Raw genomic sequence first — 23,593 nt, 5'->3', positions numbered from 1 at the left:
CTGGGCCCAGGTTGGGGGTGCACGGAGCTGAGGACGCCGAGGACGCCCCAGGTGGGGACGTCGCTCCCTGGGAAATGGAGGTGAGGATGCCCTGGTGCACCCCTACCTTCCCGGGAGAGGGGCGGCGAGGCAGGCTGCGGTGACACCCCAGACCCTGGCAGGCACCAGGTAAAGGTGGCCCCTTCCTTTCCCTTCTCAGTGGGAGAGAGCGCACCGGGGCCAAGAGCATGGCTGTGACCGCTGCCTTTCAGGTCTGGTGAACGAGGCCCTTTTTGTTTTTCCAAAGGGCATCCCGGGCAATGTTCCATGGGCAGCACACAGGATTGAAGTCCAGGGGACTTCACCCTGGGTCACCCAGCAGGACAGCAATGACTTGGGGCTGGGCCTGGCTCTCCAGCCTGTGGATGATAGAGTCCCCCTCCCATCTACCCCCAGCCAACTCTGGCTTCTGCACGCATCCCTGGGAACGAGGGTCACCTTGGCTTTGCGGCCTCCTGAACCACCCTTCCTGACGGAAGGGTGCAGCCTCTCTGGACCACAGAACCTGGATCAGCCCGGAGGGTGTCAGCCCCCTCTCTGGGCCTCAGTTCCCCCCTCTAAAGCAGAGCTGGGGCTGGGGGCGCTGTGGGATGCCTGTGGTGCTAACATCTGGCTGTGTCGTCACTGCATCTGGAGACAGAGGGTCATGACTTTCCATCATAGACAGGTTCAACAGCCCCCAGAGCCCCCCAGGCCCACGGCAGAGGATGGGGGGAGGCAGCAGGGAGCCTTGCAGGAGGCAAGCAGGGGCTGTCCTCAAGCCTGCTTCTTCCTCTCACCCTTGCTGAAGGTCTGGAAGGGTGAAAGGGCTGGCTATTCCAGAGGGGAAACTGAGGCAGTGCCTTGAGAACCTGGGGAGGGTCTGCAGAAAGGGCTGGAGGGAGTCAAGGGGCTCGTGCTGTGTGCTGGGTGCAAGTCCTGCACATGTGAGGCCCTGGGTGTTGCGGTGGGGAGGGCACAGCCCCCGCCTCCAGTCTCTGCCCAGAAGGGGCCTCTCCAGGTCTCCCTCTCTTGCCCAGCTCCTGCCGCACTGCCTGGGGCCTGGGCACCGTCCCGAGCCTCAGGTCACCTGCCGTCTGGGTGCACCGTGGCCGTCCCTGGGCTTGCTGCGAGTCTCTGCCTTCCTCCCCGAGTGTCCTCTCTGGCTCAGCCTCACCTGCTTTAAAACCCAGCTGTGAGCAGGTGACTGATGCACGCAGCAGCGTGCAGAGACCTCAGGGATGTGGTCAAGGAGCCAGAGACACACACCCCCACCCCCAAGCCCCCTTTGTAAGAAGTTTGAGAACAGGTCCAGGTACTCTCCGGTGACCAGAGGTGACCCTGGGGGGCGGGGGTGCTGCCGTGAAGGGGTTTGTGGGGGCTTTCGAGGGTGACGGAACTGTCTTTCATCCTCAGGCACTGGTGGGTATGCAGGAGGCATCCTTCAAACTGTATAAACACGCACTGGGGTTCTGGGCGCTGTATAGTCTATCAGTGGTAACTCTGGGCAGGCGTCATAGCGCACTGGGTTACGTTGCCTCTGGTGATGCCTGCTTCCCTTAGCAGGGTGCTGATCAGCATCCCAGCTATTCCCTGCTGATGCGCTTGGGAAGCAGCAGATGACGATCCTTGTCACCCACGTGGGAGACCCAGATGGGGCTCCTGGCTCCTTGCTTTAGCCCGGCACAGCCCCAGCTCGTGTGGGCATTTGGGGAGTGAACCAGGGAATGGGAGATCTCTGTTGAATTCTCTCTCTCTCTCTCTACCCCCCCCATCACTCTTTCAAATTAATTAAATACATAATTTTTTAAAAAAGTTGATTAGTGGTTGCCTAGGGCTGGGGGAACTGATAGTACGTGCTAAGTGGTGTGAGAATTGAGGTGATAGAGTGGTTCTGGAAGTGATGTGTAGTGATGGATGCACACACACAGTTCTGTGAATAAGTTAAAGACCATGGTACCATATACTCACAGTGCATAAAACTTACAGTGTATGGTATATGGGTTACACCTCAATTGAGCTATTTTAAAAATATACTCAACTGTGTGTTAAAAATATAAAGCTACCACTAAGTCCTCAATAATTCATCTGGTTTTTTTTTTTTTTTCAGTAAAATTAAAAGTAATAGTAATTTGGATCTGAGCAGCATCTTACAATTGACCCAGCCTTGGGTCCCCGTCTCAAGGAAGCCTCACCCTAATTCAGTGAGGGAGGAAGCAGCCCTGCAATGTTGGATGTGCATGGATGCGGCCCAGGTGGACCGAACAGGATTCAATCCTGGTTCTGCTGTGTGCCAGCTGTTCAGAGTTGTATCAGAGACTTCAGTCTCTGGGCTTTGTTTTTCTCATCGGTCAAGATGGTGGTGGGCACGCCTTGCATGAAGGGGCATTGGTGGAGAGGATTAGGAACAATGCCTGCTAAGGGTCTGCTGTAAGATTAGTGCTCCTGGAGAAGCAAAGTGACTTTCTCCATTTTACTGATGAAGAAGCAGCGGCTGGGACCGGGGAGCAGAGGTGGTCCATCCAGACGCTGGGACTAGCACTCAGGCCGTGGACTTGGGTCCTTCACTCCCTGCCCATCTATCCAGTTACAGAGTGCTCCACGTCCCAGCTGCTCTGGGCACACAGATATGCTCGGAAATCGAATGCCTTGAATTTCATATAGCACAGGAGAGAAGCCCGAGACTCAGTGGAGGTAACACCATTTCTCATCGCATGTCTGTGGCGTCGAGGTATCCCAGCCCCAGCATCTGCGTGTGCTGTGTGTGCTGCCTACTGCGAGCCCATCTGTAGTGGCTACTGCAGGCCGGGTGCCTGTGTTCCTCCAGAATTCAGATGGTGAAATCCCAAGCTCCAGAGTGCATGACACTGGGAGGCGGGGCCTTCGCGGGGTGGTCGTGGAGCAGGATCAGTGCTGCCCTGCCCCTTACGTGCAGGAGGACTTAGGGAACAAGTAGCCCTCTCTGAAACAGGAAGCAGCCCCTCCCGAAGACCCCACATCTTCCTGTGTCTCGGTCTTAGACTTCCAGCTTCCAGAACTGTGAGAAATCAACATTTGCTGTTTAAGCCATCAAGTCCGTGCTTCTTCTAACTGTACGAACTGAGACACTGGATTGTGGCGAAGACGCGCACTGCTGAGGTGCTGTCTACTAGAAGAGTTGCTGAGAGAATGGTCCCATGTTAGATACAATAAATCAAGATGCCATTTAAAAAAACCAAGAGGCATGGCAAAACCCCGGTGGTGACCGAGAAAGACCATGCATGCCCTGGATTAGGTGCATAATTGCATTGTGGGTATCAAGAGAGGGAGGTCAGTGGATCTGAGCAGAGACTCATGGGACATGATAAGAGACCAGGGGAATTGGGTTGTGGCTACAGTTTATTCCCTCCAAACATACAACCACAGATTCTAGTAATTCCATGAAAGCATGGACCGAAGGCAAGAAGGGGAGTGCCTCCACCCCCTACAGCTGGCTGCCTGACCGGGGAAGGTGGAGAGACCTGAGAGCCTCCTCCGGCAGAACCCAGTGCAAACAGGCCGTGCACATCCTATGCCCCTGAGTCTTTGCACACAAGATCCATGCAACTTCAAGGGGAGCGTGCATTTCCACATCTCTCTGTGTTGACATTTCAGATAAAGTCATTTCATCATAGCCTCAGTGCTTGTGGCCGTGCCGGGGCCCCTCCCTGCTGAATAGCTGGGAGGGGGTGTGTGGCGCTCACACTGTTGCCCAATCCTTCCGGCTGTCTTTTCAGTGTTCTGAGCTGAGCAGGCTGTGTACAGGGAAAGACACAGCCCTGTCCGCTTGGTCAGCTCTCCAGCCAGGAAGGCAACCGTGTGTTGTATGGGGAGAGCACAGTGGGAGAAGAGGCTGTGAGTTCATGGCTGTCTTTACTGAAACTTATTGCCCTACTGGCTTCCACGGAGGTGACTGTTTTTTGGTGTATAATTCAGCGTCATTGAGTGTATTCTCAGTGTTATACAACCATCGCCATCATCCAGCTCCAGAATCTTTTCCTCACCCCAAGCTGAGACCCTTGTCTCTGGGGAACACTAATGCCCCAGTGCCCTCTCCTCCCAGCCTCCGCCAGCCACCACTGCACATCTGGCTCCATGAATCTCACTCTTCCAGACACCGCCTGTAAGTGGGATGATTCGCCATTGGTCCCTGTGTGTCTGGCTTCTTTCACTTAGTGTAAAGTCTGCAAGAATCATCCATGTGCGACATGTGCCAGCTTTCCTTTTTAGGGCTGAATCATATTCCGTTGTGTATTTCAACCGCATTTTGTTTATTACAGGCACACTTGGATCACCCAACTATCTCTCTGGCTCTGTTTGGCCAGAGAGGGGTAGGGTGGAGGGGTAGGGAGACCAGTGGGACTGAATAATGCAGCATTTTTATTTGGGCAGGGAAACGAGGCAGCCTTGAGCTAATTGGGAGGAATCTGCACAAAAATGATGAGGGTCTTTAGGTCAGTGGAGATGCTTCTGAGGACAGAGATCTGGGAGGTGTCATGATGCATACAGTCATCCCCCGGATCCTTGGGGAATTGGTCCCAGGAGCCCCCACAGGCACCAAACCCCGGGGTTGCTCAAGTCTCTTGTACACGATGGTGCAGTGTTTGCCTTAACTCTACACACATCCTCCCACGCACTGCAAATCCTCTCCCGGTTTCTAGGAGTGCCGTGTGCAGTGGCAGCGCTGTGTAAATGGTACTGTTCAGGGAACGATGACAAGCAGGAGAGTCTGTACATGTTCAGAGCAGACGCAAGCTTTTTCCAGTAGTTTCTATCTCATCCAGCTGAACCCTTGAATGTGGAACCCATAGCCAGGGAGCGCAGACCACGCTGAGTTCGCCACGAGCCCACTGGTTCTCTTTGAGAATAGGGCTTTCTTGTATTTGTGTCCCTGAGCAGATGGGGACAGTAGAGGGTCTACTCTGATGTGTGTCCTTTTCCCCTCCGTTTCTATTTTGCTGTTTATCTAATTTTTTTTTACCGTGATGTTGATGCCTCGATCTGACTGTGTTACTATTGTTATTTGCTATTCTTTTCTTTGTTCTCATTATCACAGCAAGTGCCTTTTGGAATGAAGTAAAGTATTAAAGGAAAAAAAAAAAAACCACCTGTCTGTCATTAAGCTGTCAACCTGATTTCCTTTAGTCTGACGTTATCCACCCATCTCAGATCCCCGTCCTGCCCTTCTGTCACCCTTCTCCTGGTCACTTGGTGCCTCTGAGGCTGGGCGCCCCACAGCCCCTGCAGGCGCCCCCTTCCCTCTGCTCAGCAAAGTGACCCATGAGAACAGGCGCTGAATTCTTCAGATTTTTCTGACTCCTTTGCTGCCTGTCGCTCTTTGGGTTTGCTGCTATCCTGGACAGATTTGTAGAGACCAACCTGGGTAGGTGAGGGCTTGTGGTGTCTGTTGGGACTGAGACACAGTACTGGTGATGACTTATAATGAACGTTTTGGAAGCTCTCAGCACCTACAGGACAATGGCCCATTGTGAACTTGGCTGCAGCGCAGTTTGCGCTGTCCCCCGGGGGCCTCCCAGCAGTACCTGGCTGCCTCCCCTCTCTGCCTGCATCCAGCTGCCCCCCATGGCCTAGACACTTGAGCTAAGGTGCCAAGTGCTTCTATGCCACAGCCCCCCTGCTGCTTTGCCACATTGTGTTTCTCTGAGTACCGGCCTCTCTCTCTGATCTGAGCTGCTCCAGGGCAGGGACCTGCATGACAAGGAACAAGTCACACTCCTTCTGCTCAAGCAATTAAGGAGGATTAAGGCGTTGCCGGCAGCAAGGCCAGCGTGGGCAGCAGGAGGGTGGACAGTGATGGCGCCTTGGCAGAGCCCAGGGTGAAGGAAGCGACTTGGGCACGGAGGGCAGTCACTGTTCAGCCCAGGGAGCTACTAGGGCTGTGGAGAAGGAGTGGCTGTCGTCTCGGGGGGGCCCCAGTCATCTTGGCGGGCAGATGGATGGGTTTGGCTGGCCGGAGTCCAAGGCAGAAATCCCTGTGACAGAACTGACGAGAGAAGGTGAGAGCGGAGAGTGCAGGGTGATGGCGAGGGAGCCGGAACCAGGGCGACCGCTGAGCCTGGCTCACGTCCCATGGGCGTGCCCGTGGTGGGTGAGGACGCCTTTTCCCTCCTACAGCTGTTCTCTGCCACAGTTTCTACCCAGAGCCTTTGTCGGCCTCTGACCTGGGGCCCGAGCCAGGACAGCGGGGCTGACGGCCTGTGAACAGCCATCCCCATTCCTCTCCAGGAACGCTGGGCGGGGCTTCCAACAAGGCAGTCAGAGCAGTGGTAGGGGTGCCACGCGTACCCAGCATTTGCCTCAGAACAACCCAGTGCCTGCCTGTGAACTTGGCTCGCTTGTCTGTAAGTGGAAGCTAGTAAGAGCTGAGAGAGGGCAGGATTCTGGCCCAGAAAACAGCCTGCTAGACGCAGCGTGTTCAAGGCGGTTGACCGAAATGAAAAAGGAAGGGTCTCCCTCTGCCCCACACTGGGCTGGTATGGTTATGCCCAACTGATGTTTGAGAGTGGGAGATAGGGAGGGGGAGGAGGAATTACCCCCCAGATCAGGGGACAACGCACGAGTGAGTGAGAAGAGGCCTGAGTGAGGCAGGAGGCACCGTCAAGGCCCAGCCGGAGGCTGGGCAGGTCCCAGGAGACAGGCCCCAGGCCTGGGCACCAGGAGAGAGAGGTGCGTCTGTGTGCACCCAGCCCACCTGGTGGTCCCAGGTCTGCCAGGGCTGTGGAAACCAGGGGACAGCACAACTCCTAGCGACTAGGGAGGCAGCTCCTCTGGCCCAGAGCCGTGTGGGATGGGCAGGGCCAGGACCAGGGAGGAGCCACCGAGCAGGCCTTCCCTCCGTGGCCAGGGATGCTAGCCAGGATGGTGGGGTGCAGATCTTGGGGACCCAGCCCGATTTCTATTCTACAGCATAGGTTCCTCCACGGCTGCTTCAGCACAGCCCACGGCACCTGCAAACGCACCACTCGTGGTTTATTTAGCCACTACATTTGTGGGATGAGCCGATTCTAGCCCGTGCAGCTTCTGGGCGCTGGGTCTGCAGCGAGCAAAGCAGAGGAGGGCCCTGTGTCCCTAGGGCTGTGAAACACGGACGTCTCCCCTGGGGAGGGTGCAGCGTACAGGTGCGTCCCACCGCGCTTTCTCCTGGCGCTGCTACCACAGCCTGGTGGGGTCTCCACCTCCCCGGGAAGGAAACCGAGTCTCGGAAGCCACATCAGCGCAAGTTCAAAGAGCTGGTCAGTGGCAGAGCAGAGGCCGTCCTCACTCACTTCACACCTTCATCCTCAAGGAGCTGCCGCGGCCCAGGAACCTACAAAGCACTTTGTAAAGGCAGCTGTGCCAAACCAGGTGTAGCTCTTATCTCAAAGGGTCTGAGGGTGGCAGCAGCCGGGTCTGAGGGTGGAAGCGGCCCCTCCCTGGAGGCTGCAAGCTTTGGTTTGGTGGCAAGGCTGTCCTTTGCTGCCTCCCAGCCCCCTGCCCCCGTGCCTGTCTCCTCGCTCTTCCTCTGATCTTCCGGCCTGAGGGCCCAGTGTTTGTTTTGGAAGCTGGAGGACCAGACTTGTACCAGTTGAGACGAGGACACCTCTGGGGGCAGGAATGCGCGCTGTCACCCCTTGTGTACCATCCATAACCCTAAAAGACGGCCCTGTCAGCTTATCTGGCCGTGGGGATTTTAGCAGTCCCTTCATTAAGCCTGGAGAACAAAGGCCGCCGGGCGAGGGTCTCCAAACGTCCAAACACCCCGTCACCCTGAGTGTGAGGCTGCGCTGTTTACAGATGGCAGCAGATAGCCAGAGCCGGCTTCCCCATCCCCCACCCTGCCGCCCAGCCCCCAGGGGGTCCCTGACCACCCCGATGCTCCAGCTGGCCTGGGGCTCTCCTGACAGCCGAACGCACAGCAGAGCCTGGGCAGAGGAGGCAGCGAGGTGGGGGCAGGGAGCCCTGGGATTGCATTTTACTTTGGAATCCAAACTCCAGGTGAACAGTTTGAACGGCCACCACCCCTGCCCTAGACCAGAACCTTCCAAGAAGTCTCTGGTTCCTTCTCCAGAACTCCCTCCCAGGACAGGAGCCCCGCTCTGTATGTCAGAGACAAGGAGCTTCCCAGAGGCTACTTGGATACCGCCAGTGACGGGGAGCTCAGTCCTCCACGGATGGAAGGCAGTGGATGAGAAAACTCCCTCCCCACCGGAGACGCAGGTAGAGCATTCTCCTGGGCTCTGGGCTCTGGGCTCCGGGCTCTGAGCCCCTCGGAGGAGTCAGGGAGACTTCCCAGTCCACCGCCCCGGGGCGGCCAGCACCATCTGCCCTGACTCCTTGCCCTGGAGGAGTGATTCTCACTTTCCCACCCTGGAGGTTGCTGGATCACGGTCATGGGCCTGAATTAGCCTCTGCTTTTCAGATTAGCAAACTGAGGCCTGGAGAGATGAAGTGAGTCGCAGGTACTCTAAGGGAGAGGTGGGACCCGACCCCACGTCCCCCGTCCCACCTAGTCCCTAAGGCGGCTCTCACCAGTGCTATCCACGCGTTCTCTTCCCTGCATGGAAAGCTAACTTTGGGTTCGGGGCTGAGAAAGAATCACCTCTGCCCTGAAGATTAGGGGGCCTGAGTGCCCCCCAAAACGTGGACAGGTGCTATACTATAGCAAGAGTCCCGATCAATGTTCAGAAATGAACTTGGGTGTGATAGCGGGAGAAGGGGGCCCTGGGAGGGGAGGAGGGGCCTGTGCCTGGAGCTGGGCCCTCACCAGCTAAGGGCCCCGTGCAGCTATGAGAGGGTCCCTGGGGGCCACCGCGGGGCTGCCCGCTCCTGCAGGGCACGCAGATCTCTTTCCTTGATGAAGATGCAGGGTCGTTAACAGCCTGCTGGATTTGCTCTGTTCACCCACCTGGAGACGCGGGGCTCCCAGGCTGAAGAGCAAGGGCCTTGGGAGCTGCATCGCCGGTTTGAGAACGGTGGTGGCTACTGATGGCTGCAGAGCCCCGATGGCTCACCTGGCACCGTTGTATGTGCTGAGTTAGCTCACTTTACTCACCCTGGGGGACACCATCATTGTCCCCGCAGAGCAAACCAAGGAACAGAAACCTTGAACGACTCTTTCAGATCACATAGGACCAAGCGGCAATGCCTGGGTTTGCAGCCTGGCTCTGCTGTGTGGCCTTGGATAAGTTACTCAGCCTTGCTGGTCCCACTCCCTCATTTGTGAAGTGGGCACAGCAGTCACCCCTGTGTGCTGGGGTGTGGCATGGGCCTACTGGGTGCCTAGAGTACAGGAGGGTCCTGAGCGTTTAAGGAATAGCTGAGTACGTGGGGTCCCACAGAGATGCCGCCTCCACCAGGCCTGCGCCCCTCAGGTCTTGGATGTCACTGTGTTCACCAGGGCAGCACCAGGACACCTCCTTTACAAATGCTTTCTGGGGGCCAACGTTGTGGCATAGTGGGTTAAAGCCCCAGCCTGCAGTGCCGGCATCCCAGATGGGCGCTGGTTCGAGTCTCAGCTGCTCCTCTTCTGATCCAGCTCTCTGCTGTGGCCTGGGAAAGCAGTGGAATATGGCCCAGGTCCTTGGGCCCCTGTACCCACGTGGGAGACCTGGAAGAAGCTCCTGGCTCCTGGCTTAAGATCAGCTCAGCTCTGGACATTGTGGTCATTTGGGGAGTTAACTAGCGGAATAGAACACCTCTCTCTCTCTGGCTCTACCTCTCTGTGTAACTGTCTTTCCAATAAACAAGATAATTCTTTAAAAAAAATGCTTTCTGTAGAACCTCCTCGGGCCAGACACTGCCCCCCAGTGCTTCAATAAATAATAATGCCTGTTTTTAAATAAAAAAGAATCTTTATTTATTTATTTGAAAGGCAAAGTTAAAGACAGACTGAGAGATCTTCTCCCTTCTGGTTCACTCACCAGTTGGCCACAATGGCTGAAGCTGGCCCAGGCCGGAGCCAGGAGCCTGGAACACCATCCTGGTCTTCTCTATGAGTGACAAGAACCCTGGCACTTGGGCCATCTTCTGCCGCCTTCCCAGGGGCATTAGCAGAGAGCTGGATTGGAAGTGGAGCAGCCAGGATTTGAAGTGATGCTGCTATGGGATTCTATCATCACAGGTGGGGGCTCAATCTGCTGTGCCATGATGCTAGCCGCAGTAATAACTCTTGTTAATCCACTGCTATCCCTGTTTTACGGATGATGAAATGGGGGCACTGAGGGGTTAAGGAACTCCCCAAGGCCTCCCAGGTAGCCAGGATGGAGCCAGGATTCCAGCCCAGACAGCCTGTCTGGCCTCAAACCTCCACCCTTGACCACTGCAGTGTTGCTGCCCTCATACTTCCTATCTGTGTGTTTGCCTCCCCCAGCAGATTGGGGCCCCCTGCAGGCAGGAACTTAGGTGATTTGACTCAGATCCCCAGGACCCCTTGCACAAAGCCAGGAGAAGGCATCTGTTCTGTGAATGGATTACAGGAGGCCCATAGAAAAAGCAGCATTTGTGATGAGACTTTGAGAGTGATCAGGGGGCTAGCGCTGTGGCGTAGCAGGTAAAGTGGTGCCGGCATCCCATATGGGCACCGGTTCGAGTCCCAGCTGCTCCACTTCCGATCCAGCCCCCTGCTTATGGCCTGGGAAAGCAGCAGAGGATGGCCCAGGGGCTTGGGCCTCTGCACCCATGTGGGAGACCCGGAGGAAGCTCCTGGCTCCTGGCTTCAGATCAGCACAGCTCCAGCCATTGTGGCCATCTGGGAGTGAACCATAGGATGGAAGGTCTCTTTCCTCTCTCTCCCTCTCTCTCGCTCTCTCTCTCACTCTGCCTCTCTCTAACTCTACCTTTCAAATAAATAAATATATACAAAAAAAAAAAAAAAAAGAAAGAAAAGAACAGGCAGGGGCAATGCGGAAGCTCCTGCAGCTCTCCGCGTGTGCAGACAGCGCTGCCTGAGACTCTAAGGACACGCCTTCCACATGTTTTCTCTTCTCCATTTTATTCTCTGTTCTTACACAGACTATGTTCTATCCATGAGTCCACCCATCCACCCATCCTTCATCCATAACTTGGGCAGGAATCGCCTTTGCACCCTCCTATACCATTGCTGTTTTAACCAACCCTGATATAGGGTCTCCTGGCTGCCAGATGTCCATCCGTCCATCCATCCACCCGTCAGCCCACCCTTCATCCCCCGTTATTCAGTTCATCAACCACTCCATGCATCCGTCCTAGAATACTCACAGAGCACGTATGCACATTACTCTGAGGTGTCTCGGAGACGAAATGCTATCCCAGAAATATCAAGGTGCCTACAGCCCTGTGTGCAGGGCAATGAATTCCTAGCCTTGTAGTATGTGAGTCAATATGGTCCCTGTCCATCGGCTCGATGGTCAGATGGAATCTCCTCAGAGTCTTTCAGACAGAGAGGGCTGGTTTGGGGACCCGAGTGCTGGGAATTCCTCTACCTCCAACATCTTGCTCTCTTGTGCCCTCAGTCCCTGGAGACCCTGAAAAACAGCTCCCTCTTTGACCAATACTCACTCCTTCCTTTCTGTTTGGGCCCCAAACCCCCACGGCTGCTCCTTCCTGGCCGGTGGCTGCACGGGCAATCTGCACTCGGCTCACCACACACACACAGCCCCCTTGTTCCGGGAATGCAGGCGGCTGCTTGGAGCCACTGCTGGAAATGGCCTCCTAACAGATGTGCCTTTAATTTGTTTCCGGGTCAGTGGCCCCCATGCCCCAAGGAGGCTGCCTCCCAGGCAGGAGGCCCCAAAATAGCTGTGTGTGTGCATCCCTGGGCGGGGTCATCCATCACTGCCCGGCCTCTGCCCCCGGATGCCTCACCCTGCTGGCTGGCTCCACTCGGACCGCTTGGTGCGGAGAGGGGAAGCTGGCTCCATCCCCTCGGGTGATGGCCCCTCAAAGGGCCAATTGTAACACACGGGAGGGCAGCCTTGTGCCCCCGCCCCAGGGTCAGGCAAGGATCTCTTCCTAAACAGAGACCTTGAGGAAAGAAACAGGAGAGGTCAGCAAAGAGTGCCAGCGGTAGAGGCCATGGTCTGAAGCCACAGCGCGTGTCTCTACCCCGTAGTCACCTCGTCATAGCAGATGCCAGGTGCACCTGCTGTGTGCGGGCATCCGCACTGACTCTCCACTTCTCCAGGAGCTCCCGTGGGCGGCGCCCAGGATTCCCATTCCACACGTTGGGAAGCGTAGCCTCAGACAGCTGAAGTCTTCTCCAACCCAAAGAGTAAGTAAAGATTCAAGGTGAAAACCTCAGGTTTGTCCAGCTGGGAAAATGGGGGCTTTCCCCCAGACAGCACTGCCTCCCTGCCCAGGGCAGTACGACTTGTGCACGGTAGGTATACACACAATACTGTCTCTGCTCGGGCACCGTGTGCTCCGTGAAGGATCATACACCTGACGGCAGGGCTGCTGTCCCTCTTCGGTATCGCGGGTACACGTGGAGACATGCCCCTCCACCCCGCACCCCACCCGGGGATTCTGAGCCAGGGTTGTCCAGAGCCAACCAGAGTCTGGGTTCTGTCCTGAGAGTTGTATGAAGCACCACAGAAGGGCCATTGGGAAGTCAGAGCCAGATCGTGAACTTGACTGCAGGCCTGGGCTGGAGCTGGGGGGGTCAGTATCCTCCGGGTCCAGGGCCACCAGCCCATCCCGGGCCACTGCTTCCCCTTGTTGCGTGAGCTGAAGGCCGCCCGTAGCAGCTCCCGGGCACAGGGCATGGGGAGCGGCCGTCCATGTCGCCGTGCTGGGGCTAAGGTCACAGCCCAGCACACGTGACATGCAGGGCAGCCCAGAGGCAGGCGAAGGGGTGGAGCCATCATGACTCTGAGTTTGGCAGGGGCTCCTTCCTCAACTACCGAGCGCTCACGCACCCCGCTTCCTGTTCTAGAAGATGTGAACAATGGTAACAGCAGCAGCGCTGCTCTCCCAGGGTCATCAGAAGGGAAAGGCCCACGTGCGGGTCGGCCCTGAGCCACGATGCCAGTTCTCGGGCCAGAAATAAGCGTCCCACGTGAGGTCCACTCAGGGCCCTGTCTTCCACACGTCTGTGCTGCTTGCTGGGATTCCATTGCCACAACGGCCCCAGGCATCGGGGTGATGTGCCCTCTGTGGTTGCTTTACGGAGAAGACGGGCGTGATGGAGACACTGCGCTCGGCCGGCGGTTACTGTGCTGTGGCCCGGAGTGCGGAATGTCGGTGAACCCACAGTCCACGCTGCGTGCGCGTCTCCAGGTAGGCGCACACCTGAAACGAGGCCAAGGATCCACTGCTCATCAAGCACGTTGCGGGGGGCAGGAACCTAACCCTGTGCTTCCCGGAGGAGCTGTGGCACCGTGTCCACAACAGCTTTACCCAGCGAAGCCCCTGTGAGTGTCGAGAAGGGGCTGTTAGCTGTGGACTAGGTCCAACAGAGGCCTTGGAAGGTCCCGACTGGGAGGGGGCAGGAGGCGTGACTCTGAAGAATTGAGCGACTCATTGTTTCCTGCCTCCTCTGGTTGCTGGAGCCGTGCCCCTCTCCTCCCCCAGAAGGATAACGAAGCTGGACTTGGTAGATTTGGCAAATCCCGGCCTTCGGAAGCCCTGAACATCTGCGTGAGGACGGTCAGCTTTGGAAGCTCTGAGCAAGTCTCTTCTTCCTGCCTTGGTGCCCTTGGCTGGGAGACAGGGGACAAGGTCAGAGGACTTTCGCGACCTTTTCAGGGGCCGGCAGAGTGGGTAAAGCTGCCAGCATCCCATATGGGTGCTGTTTTGAGTCCTGGCTGCTCTACTTCCCATCCAGCTCCCTGCTAATGCTCCCGGGAAAGCAGAGGAAAATGGACCAAGTGCTTGGGCCCCTGCACCCACATGGGAGACCCAGAGGAAGCTCTTGATTCTGGCTTTGGCTTGACCCAGCCCTGTCGATTGCAGCCATCTGGGGGAGTGAATCAGAAGATAGAAGCGCGCTCTCTCTCTCTCTCTCTCTCTCTGTAACTCTGATTTTCAAATAACTAATGAGATAAATAAATCTTTAAAAAAAAAAAAAGACCTTTCCAACTCTACTTAGCTGAGACTGGTTGAGACTCAGGAAAAGATGAAGATCTGGGAAAGGCGTTGTGGCGCAGTGGGTTAAACTGACACCAATGGTGCCAGCATCCCATATAAGCAATAGTTCTAATCCTTGTTCTCCACTTCCCATCCAGCTCCCTGCTAACGCGCCTGGGAAAGCAGTGAGAGATGCCCCACGTGCTTGGGACCCTGCACTCACGGGGGAGACCCCGATGGAGTCCAGGTTCCTGACTTTAGCCTGTCCCAGGCGCAGCTATTGTGGTGATTTGGGGAGTGAGCCAGCGGATGGAGGATCTCTCTCTCTCTCTCTCTCTGTTGCTCTTCCTTTCAAATAAAAAAAAATCAATGTTTAAAAAAAAGATGAAAATCTTTGCAATCCTGAAATCATATGCTTTATTGACTGTTTCTCCTAAAATCAGGTCACAATTTACCTGGCTCTTTGCTCTGTCACAATCTGAGATGTCACCAACATTTATTGAACAGCTATTGTGTGCCATAAAAAGGGCGATACTTTATCTTTTTATGGGGGGAACCCTATGTCAGGACTGTGCTGAGCACTTTGTCTGTAACTCGTTGAATTTTGACCACAACCACAAAAGTTGCTATACTCGTCTCCATTACACACATGGGAAACTGAGGCACCACACACTTAATGAATTTTTCCAGGTTGTGTGGACAATAAGTAGGTACAGTAGGACACCAGCCTGGACACTGCTGTCCATAGCCCGAGCTCTTAACCCCTGTCCCACATCCCCGTTCATCCAAGCCTCACTGCTCACTGACCCACGAGGTGGGCGTCCCTGGGAGCTCGTGAGAAATGCAGACTCTCGGGCCATCCCCAGGGCTGCTCAGTCCACATCTGTACTTGAACGAGACCCCTTGGAGAGCCCAGTGCACCTGTGGTGTGAGGGACATGATTTGCATCTTCAGCCTTCCTCGGGCTGGTAGGGCAGACATGGCGGAGGTGGACACTTGAGCGCCGGAGGCCTCGCTGCAGGGGGTCGCCTCGGCACTCAGGGCCCTGGAGAAGGCAGGAAGCTCTTCCTTACAGGAGAGGCCCCGGTGCGAACGGCAGTGCGTCCACTCAGGTAGCAGACCCCCCCCCCCCCCCCCCCGCAGCTGAATCCGAATCTCCCCGTGGTGCTGTGGCCCGGAGCAGGAAGTCGACTTCTTCCGGAGGAAACCAAGTTCCCGTCCGAGACCTCAGGCCCCCGAAGTCTCTTCCTCTGGACTCCTCTTCACTGCAGCCCCACGCTCTGCACTGGAGAAGCAGAACCAGCCCTGAGCCACACGCAGGCTCTGCAGCCACGGGGAGTTCCTGTGCAGCCCAGCAGGAGGCCCGTGGGGCCGCTTTTGGGCAGTATGGGGGGTCTCCCGTGGTTCACGGGAATTGTGCAGTATCAAAAAACCATGCCTGCATTTCAAAATCCTTCAATGTCATTGTCCTGCGAAGTTTCCAAAGCACCCTTTCCTTGTGGCGGAGGCTCTAGGGGTGTGGGTGGGAGCAGGTGCACTCCAAGACCACCTGAGACAGCTTTGGCTGTGACCACCTGAGAGGAGCCCACTGTGGACGCTGGACCCTGGCATGGGCTGCAAACCCAAGGGGCAGGGGAAAGATGAGGAGGAAGCAGCAGGGACGTTGGTGGGTGGGGCAGGAGCCACTGTCTGGTGGGGAGTGTGGACTGGAGCTTGCCCTTTATCACAGCCACCATACGGCTGTCTCCAGTGAGCTGTGCAGGGCCGGGAGGACTAGAGTCCATTTCCCTAGGTTTCCAGGGTCCACCAGGAACCAGTGGCATCCAGAGATGGAGCTTTGAGCTGGGTATGAAATCAGACCTGGAGAAGGGGCATCCTGCAGTCAGCTTCCCCAGAGCCTGCCGTATTGTGGCCATCTGCTCATTTGTCCAATGGGAACGATAAGAACTCCTCCCTGCTTCTTGCTGTCTTGCTGTGTGGTTGTCTGCCCCATGGAAGAGGCTGCAGCCTGTTCCGGTATTTGTGGACAGCAGGAACAAGATCTTCAGTCGTTGACTTGTCACAGGTGAGAAAGCAAGCAAAAAAATAGCCGTGGCGCAGTAGGTTAATCCTCTGCCTGCAGCGCCGGCATCCTATATGGGCGCTGGTTCTAGTCCCGGCTGCTTCTCTTCCGATCCAGCTCTCTGCTGTGGCCTGGGAAAGCAGTGGAAGATGGCCCAAGTGCTTGGGGCTCTGCACCCACATGGGAGACCCGGAAGAAGCTCCTGGCTCCTGGCTCCTGGCTCCTGGCTCCTGGCTTCGGATCGGTGCAGCTCTGGCCGTTACGGCCATCTGGTGAGTGAACCAATGGAAGGAAGACCTTTCTCTCTGTCTCTCCCTCTCACCGTCTGTAACTCCACCTGTCAAATAAATAAATAAAATCTTTTTTAAAAAAAGAGCTATTGTTTCTGAGGCAGCTGTGAAGCCTGCCCTTATGCCTTCAGAACAGGTATGTGTCTGGTGAAGTCTTGGTGACCCAAGGCCTTGTCCCTCAACCTCCAGGACCCCAGGTTGGACTCCACAATGCTGCAGAGCGTGTGCGCTTCCTAGGGGCTTCCGCCTGCAGCTTCCATTTCATCCTCACCGCCAGCCTGGGTGCTGCTTCCACTCCTTTTGTACAACTGAGGTGCAGAAAGGTTCAGAGAGGCTGAGAGACCATACCGAGGTCACACAGCTCCTGGGTGAGGGGACCCAAAGCAGTGCCCTTCCAGGAGGGGCCCCAAGGGCTCTCCAGGGAGGATGACTTTGACCTGGGTGAGCTCTTGGGATCCTGAAGCTTCCTGGGCAGGGGTCACCCCCAGCCCTTTGCCTCTGCAAACCTGCTGGTTCCCTGGGAGCCCCGGGCAACACCCGCCACCCCCTGCCCAGCCCCGCCCCTGCCCAGGAAAGCAGCGTCTTGAAGACCTGGCCTGCCAGTGAGCGTTCCAGTGCGAAATGCGTGCCCTGGGCCGCGCTGTGAGAGCTGCGATCTTCCTGCCGGAGGTCGCCCTTAATTTCCCTCGGGAGTGAGCAAGCGTTCGGAGGTGTGGTTTCAATTACACCTGGAAAAAAAGTTGGACACAAATTTCAAACCAAGTAAATTAGGAAGCCACAGAGCTGGGACTAAAAGGGGGGGGGGGCAGTGAAGGGAAATAGAGCTCCGGCGCTGGTCCCCAGGTCACCCCCTGGAGGTCCCAGCCGTGCCCCTCGCTGCAGTCCCCTTGACTGCCCCAGCTGGCCCTGGGTCTCTCCTGCCTCTTAGCGTCTGTGACCCCCGACTCCCCGACGGCCTCCCTCTGACCGGCTCTCCCAGACCTTCTATGAACACGCACAAGAGGAACCACTTGTCACCTGATCACCTCCTTAAACCCCGCCTGATTCTCCTTCCCTCCACTGCTACAGCCAGTTCTCCAGCAGTCCCCAGAGCCTCAAGAGCACCCCCTTCAGGAAGCCTTCCTGGATTGCTCCAGTCCAGGCAGGAGGTCCTAGCGGATGTGACCCAAATCTCTGGGCCCCTCACTGCCCCTCAGTTCCAGGGTCTGGCTGGCGGTTCCAGGCATGAGACCCGTGGGTGACAGCAGCCCAGCACACACACCTGTCCATGGAAATGCAGCATCGGGGGAAGATGATGGTGTCCCGAGGGCCAACAGGGTCCCAGGGAGAAACAAACAAATGGTCTAAGCAGGGCCCCAGCCATGGGCCCAGCTCAGAGGCTGGCCTTGCCGGGACGATCAGCTCATCCTGGCTGTGCGGGGGGGCTGGAGTGGGGAATCCAGCCTGCTTCCATCAAGTGTGCGGGTGGGGTTGGGCAGGGAGCACCCGGGAGGGCCTCGCTCCCCTTGTTCCTGGTCCCAGGGGTTCGCACTGCTGTCCCCAACCTCTGGAGCTAAAAAGCCCAGCAGGTGCCTAGTTCTCCCCTACACACACCACTGGGTCCCGCTCTGTCAGTTTCTCGTCTTCAGTGCCATCAGCCTATTCCCCGCCCGGGGAAGTCTTTGATTTTGCCTTTCCCATTTTGTCCCTGTTTGCAGCCGAGTGGTCACTCCTCACCCCTCTGCTTGAGGCTCTGCAGTCCCGCCCGCAGCGCCTCTCAGGCTGTGCCCCGGCTGTGTCCCCTCGGGCTATGCTGTGTCCCCTCAGGCTGTGCTGTGTCCCCTCCGGCTGTGTCCCCTCGGGCTGTGTCCCCTCGGGCTGTGCCCGGACAGCCATCCTGCGCTCCAGCCACACTTTCAGTGGTGCCCTGCATGCCTGGCCTGGGCGCACGCAGCCCTGCTGGCCTGGAATGCACTTCCCCGCTTCTCCTCTGCCCGCTGAGAAGTCTCAGCAGCCCCTTGGGGCTCAGTTAGATCCCCTCCTGCAGGAAGGCATCTGGATTACTCACCCACCTCAGGACCCGCGTTCTCCTGGGTGCCCCCAAAGCAGGTGCTGTGGCCGCAGGACTCAGCGCACTCTCTCGGTTCCATGTCCACTTCCTCTGTTTGGCTGGGGCTTCCTGAGGACAAGAGGATTAACAGGATCCATAAATATTGGATTCAATAAATATTGGGGGAAGGAAGGAAGGAAGGAAGGAAGGAAGGAAGGAAGGAAGGAAGGAAGGAAGAGAAAAGCAAAGTTGGGTGGCTCCCTAGGGGTAAGATGGAGCCTCCAAGGCTGCCTAGCGGGTCAGAGAGGAAGCCCTGGGCTGGAACTTGAAGGGCGAGCAACAGGTGGAAATCACGGGGGAACGGGGAGAGGGCCAGGGAAGGGCATTGCAGACAGGAGGAGCAAGTGCGCAGGTGGAGGCGCATAGAGCAGGTGCCTTGGCGCACCCATTGCCTATCCTCCGTGTCTCTTTGTTCAACCCCTCTCCACCCTGCAGGCCCCAGGCTTCCTCCCTGCTGCGATCTTCCACCAGCAGGACCCTCTGCCCTCCTGTCTCCCACAGCACCCATGTCAGCTCCTCTGCCCCTGGGTCTGACGTGCCGGTTTAGTTTCATCGTCAAGCTCAAGCGCACGCGTCACTCTTGTGCTCCAGTGAGTCTGCAGCTCCCTCCAGAATGGGGGGCTCCTGCCTGAGGTCTCCCTGGCAGGGCGTGGACGCAGTTCAGCTGACAGCGAATCTGGACGCAGGCACAGCTATGCGACCAGCGCTGTGCCGGGCTCCCAGAGTGCAGAGATAAGCGCACACCAATAAAATGTAGGCGGCCCTTTCCGCCTAGTGCTTGTTGTTGGTCCTTGCTTGTTTCTGTCACAGGGTCGCTGTGACACCGGGGAGCAATCCAAGGCTAACGTCACAGATTCCAGCAGGAGCAAAGCCAGGTCTCAAAGGCAGGGTCTCCCTCCACACCCAGCATCCTCCCGCCACACCCCAGTGCCCTCCACACTGCCAGGGCTGCCCCAGGATCGGCCAGGAGACCCTGTGAGGCAGTACCGAGAGCTCCTTGCAGGGTTCTGCACACACGTAGGTCCTCAGACCCAAAGCCGCGAAGTCCTAGCTGCTTCCTGGACGAAGAGGCAGCGCAGGTAAGAGGCAGGTGACCTGGGACCTGGTGACCCTGGGGCCTGGCCTGACCCTGTTTCTGCATGAGCGACAGGGACCACAGCCTGCGGAGCAAGCGTAGAAGCACCCCGAGAGGATCTGGGCTGCCCCACATTATCCAATTTTCCTGGCACTGAAATCCCTGTGCTCCCAGCACGGTGGTCATGAAACTAACCCCAGGCATGCCGTTCCGGTGATGTCAGTGCGGGCGGTCAGAATCAGAAACACATGCAAGGAGGGCCCGCGTGAAGGGCAGCCCCACCGGACGGCGATGTTAGGATTCCAGAAGTCGGCCTTGTGTGTGTGTGTGTGTGTGTGTGGCGTGCTACTGGGCATCAGGCGCAGCCCACATCCACCCAAGTGTGGTGTGTGCCTGGGGTCTTCCATCACTCCACTAGCTGCTGCGTATCCCCAGGGGCAGACCACAGTCAGAAGAGCACTTCCGGTGGGTGAACCAAACCCTTGGCCAGGCCTTCCCAGTGCCCCATGTCCTGGGCTGGCAGGGACAGCCCCCGCCTTCCCCAGTGGAAAGAAAATGCCTGGCTCAAGGTCACACACTTCGTTCCCCTGCACAGTCACGGACTATCGTCAACTCAGCGCCAGGCGTGTGGACATGACGCATTTTGTCTTCACAACCGTCTTGAGAGGTAGAAATGCATGCCCTGGTTTGTAAATGGGGAATGGTAAGCTCTGAGTCAAGTGACTGGGCCAGAGGCCTGCAACTATAAGCAGCGGATCTGGGACTCAGACCACTGCAGCAGACGGCACACGTGCACGGCACACACACACACTGCACTAGCAGACAGCACATGTACACTGCACAGGCAGATGGCACATGCACACTTCACACACAGACGGCACATGCACACTGCACACGCAGATGGCACTCTGCACACACAGACGGCACATGCAGAAGGCACATGCACCCTGCACACACAGACGGCACATGCAGACGGCACATGCACCCTGCACACACAGACGGCACATGCGCACTGCACATGCACACTGCACATGCACACTGCACATGCACACTGCACACACAGATGGCACATACACACTGCACATGCAGACGGCACACACAGACGGCACATGCACACTGTGCATGCAGAAGGCACTCTTTACTTGCACACTGCACGTGCCATTTGTGCATGCAGGGGACCCCATCAGGTGGAGGTCGGCCAAAATGTGGGCATCGGAGAGTGAGGCCGGGCTTGGAGCAGAGCAAGGCACTGGAAGCCTGTCTCCTGGGAGGTCCATGTTGGCCAGGCCAGGAAGAGTTTCCAGTGGACTACAGAGTGACCAGGCCACCTCCAGGGTGAGATGGAGCCTGGGTCTCTGCAAGGCCTGGTGGTCTCCCGTGGCCAGGGGATGAAGGAACCCACAGTGAGAGTTCAGGCCCTGGGCAGGACCCTGGGGAGCAGAGGCTTGGCCACAGCTATTGCATTGTGCGGGAGTCGGTCACAGGGACCTGCTGGGGCCACGTGCAAATGAGCCAGCTCCTGGGCGTGGGGGACACAGAGCAGGCATTAGCCACAAAGAGGAAGGCAGAATGCCAGGAGCCTGGGCTGCAGCCCTAGCCCCAAGGCTGCCACAGCCGAGGCCCAAGCCAGGCATGTGCTCCCCCGAGGGGACTCAGTCCCCTTGGCAATGCTGCTGGGCCCTGCTCCCCGTCACTGCTCCCTGGGCCCCGTCTGTGTCCAGAAGTGGAAATCCCCGTGCATGCACACATATAAGGGCGGACATCTGAGCGACACAGACCGCAGTGCATGTCCTGGACTGCAAGGGTGCCCAGGCCCTCCCAGCCCCTTGAGAATGACCACAAAATGCCCTTGCACGTTGTGTGACCACCTCACAGCCACGCCCCTTCTCTTGTCTCCGTTGGCTCTCACAGCCACCTTTTGAGGTCAACAAGACAGCCCCTTCGCCAAAATCACCTTTCCAGAGGGAGAAGCAGAGACTTGGCTGCGAGAGGCGAGTGGAAGAAGGGAAACTGTTGGTTGAGGGCCACCTTTCCACGGGCTCCAGAGAGCGCCGCCTGGGTTCACCCGCAGTGCTTTGTCCTCCCAGCTCTGACTCGGCCTCAAGGCCATATCTGGGCTTTCTTAATATGAGGGACTTCAGAAAGTTCCCAGAGAGGCTGGCACTGTGGGACAGTGGATAAGAGCACCTGTTCTAATCCTGATCCCCGCTTCCGACCCAGCTCCCTGCTAATGCACCTGGAAAAGCAGCTGAAGATGGCCCAAGTGCTTGAGCCCCCAACATCAGCATTGGAGACCTGGATGGAGCTCCAAGTTCCTCCTTTTGGCCTGGCTAAGACAGCAGTCATTTGGGGAGTGAACTGGCAGATGGAAGATCTCTTTCTCTCTCTCCACCCCCCCCCCCCCAACTCTCCCATTCCTCTCTCTCTCTCTCTCTCTGTCACTCTGGTTTTCAAATAAATTAATAAATCTTTTCTTAAAAGGTTTATAGGAAAATGGAATGAAAACATGAGTTTGTTATGGTGCACAAAGAATTGTGAAATCCATGTAGTAGGTAAAGCCACCGACTGCAGTGCCAGCATCCCACATGGGCACCGGTTAGAGTCCCAGCTGCTCTACTTCCGATCCAGCTCTCTGCCATGGCCTGGGAAAGCAGTAGAAGATGGCCCGAGTGCTTGGGCCCCTACACCCACGTGGGAGACCTGGAAGAAGCTCCTGGCTTCAGCCGTTGCGGTGATCTGGGGAGTGAACCAGCGGATGGAAGATCTGTCTCTCTGCTTCTGCCTCTGCCTGTTACTTTGCCTTTCAAAGGAAAAAAGAAGGGAGGATGGAAGGAAGAAGAAATCCATGCCTCTTTTTTTCATAACACATTTTCCACGAACATTTTGAAGACCCCCACGTGCAGCTGGGGATAGTCCCAGGGTCTTCTCTTGCCTAGGACAAGAGAATGGAAGATTTTCAAATGGGTAAGTGAATAGACCAGGGGGCATGCTCCACCTTGGTTACTGTAGTGGTGCGAAGGGACGCATAGAAAAGCTGAGTCATCCTTATCCACTGGTGGATTGATGTGGCGTGGCAGAGGTGGGGTTCCGGGGGGAAGAGGGACAGGATCCTGGCCAAGATGAAGATCACAGAGAAGGGCTGCCTGTTTAGGAAGCTCTTCTGGACACCGAAATCTTAGCGGTAGTGGATCTCTGGAGTGTGTTTGGCCTAGATATCTGTCTACAACTACTCCACTGAGGTTTCTGCTTTTTGTGTTTTGTCTTTTTTTACAAATCCAGAGCTTCATAAAAATGGCAAAAAAAAAAAAAAGACTGTCTTAACTCACGCTGTAATAAACAGAGCCACGGCAGGTGGCCGTGGAGGCCTTAGCAACCCCTGCCCCTGCAGAAGGAGGGCAAGCGGGGTGGCTGTTTACGTCTGGTTTGCTGAGCAGCCAGGCTGAGAGCCCAGAGCTGGGTGCACCTTGTACGCGTAAGGCGCACGCCAGAGGGTGAATTTGTACTCTTCCTTCCCTCTTGTTTGGGCTGGAAATAGACTCCGTCCTCTGAATTCTTTTGTCCTCAACAGAAAACGAGACAGATGTGACAAGCCTGGCAAGTGTCTCTGGTCTGGGTAAAAACATCTGCTTCCAGCACAAACGAAACACAGCAGCGGGAGCCAAGAACTTTCCACCGCGCTCGCTACCGTTTGACTTCTTTTATTAATAACTTGGGAGGATTGCAGGCAAGGGCTTCTGGCAGGAATGAAAGGAAATGGTCCAAGAAAAAAAATCACACCCATAAATAAGTTAGAGTCACTGATGGAGGCTGTTTGATCTTTTTTTATTTTTTATTTTTTTCGAAATGAAATATGGGCATTTCCCTTCAGAACCCGGCAGGTAGAGGAAGAAGCCAAGAGGGCTGTCTTCTTAGGGGGTTAGTGGAAGTGGGGTGAGAGACGCAGTCGCGCCACTGTCAACCACAGCCGCTTCTCCTTGGGTTTCTGGTGGGGGTGGGGT

This window comes from Oryctolagus cuniculus, chromosome 2 (genome assembly GCF_964237555.1).
Source record: "Oryctolagus cuniculus chromosome 2, mOryCun1.1, whole genome shotgun sequence".
Classification (NCBI taxonomy): domain Eukaryota; kingdom Metazoa; phylum Chordata; class Mammalia; order Lagomorpha; family Leporidae; genus Oryctolagus; species Oryctolagus cuniculus.
This window is presented reverse-complemented; position numbering follows the sequence as displayed.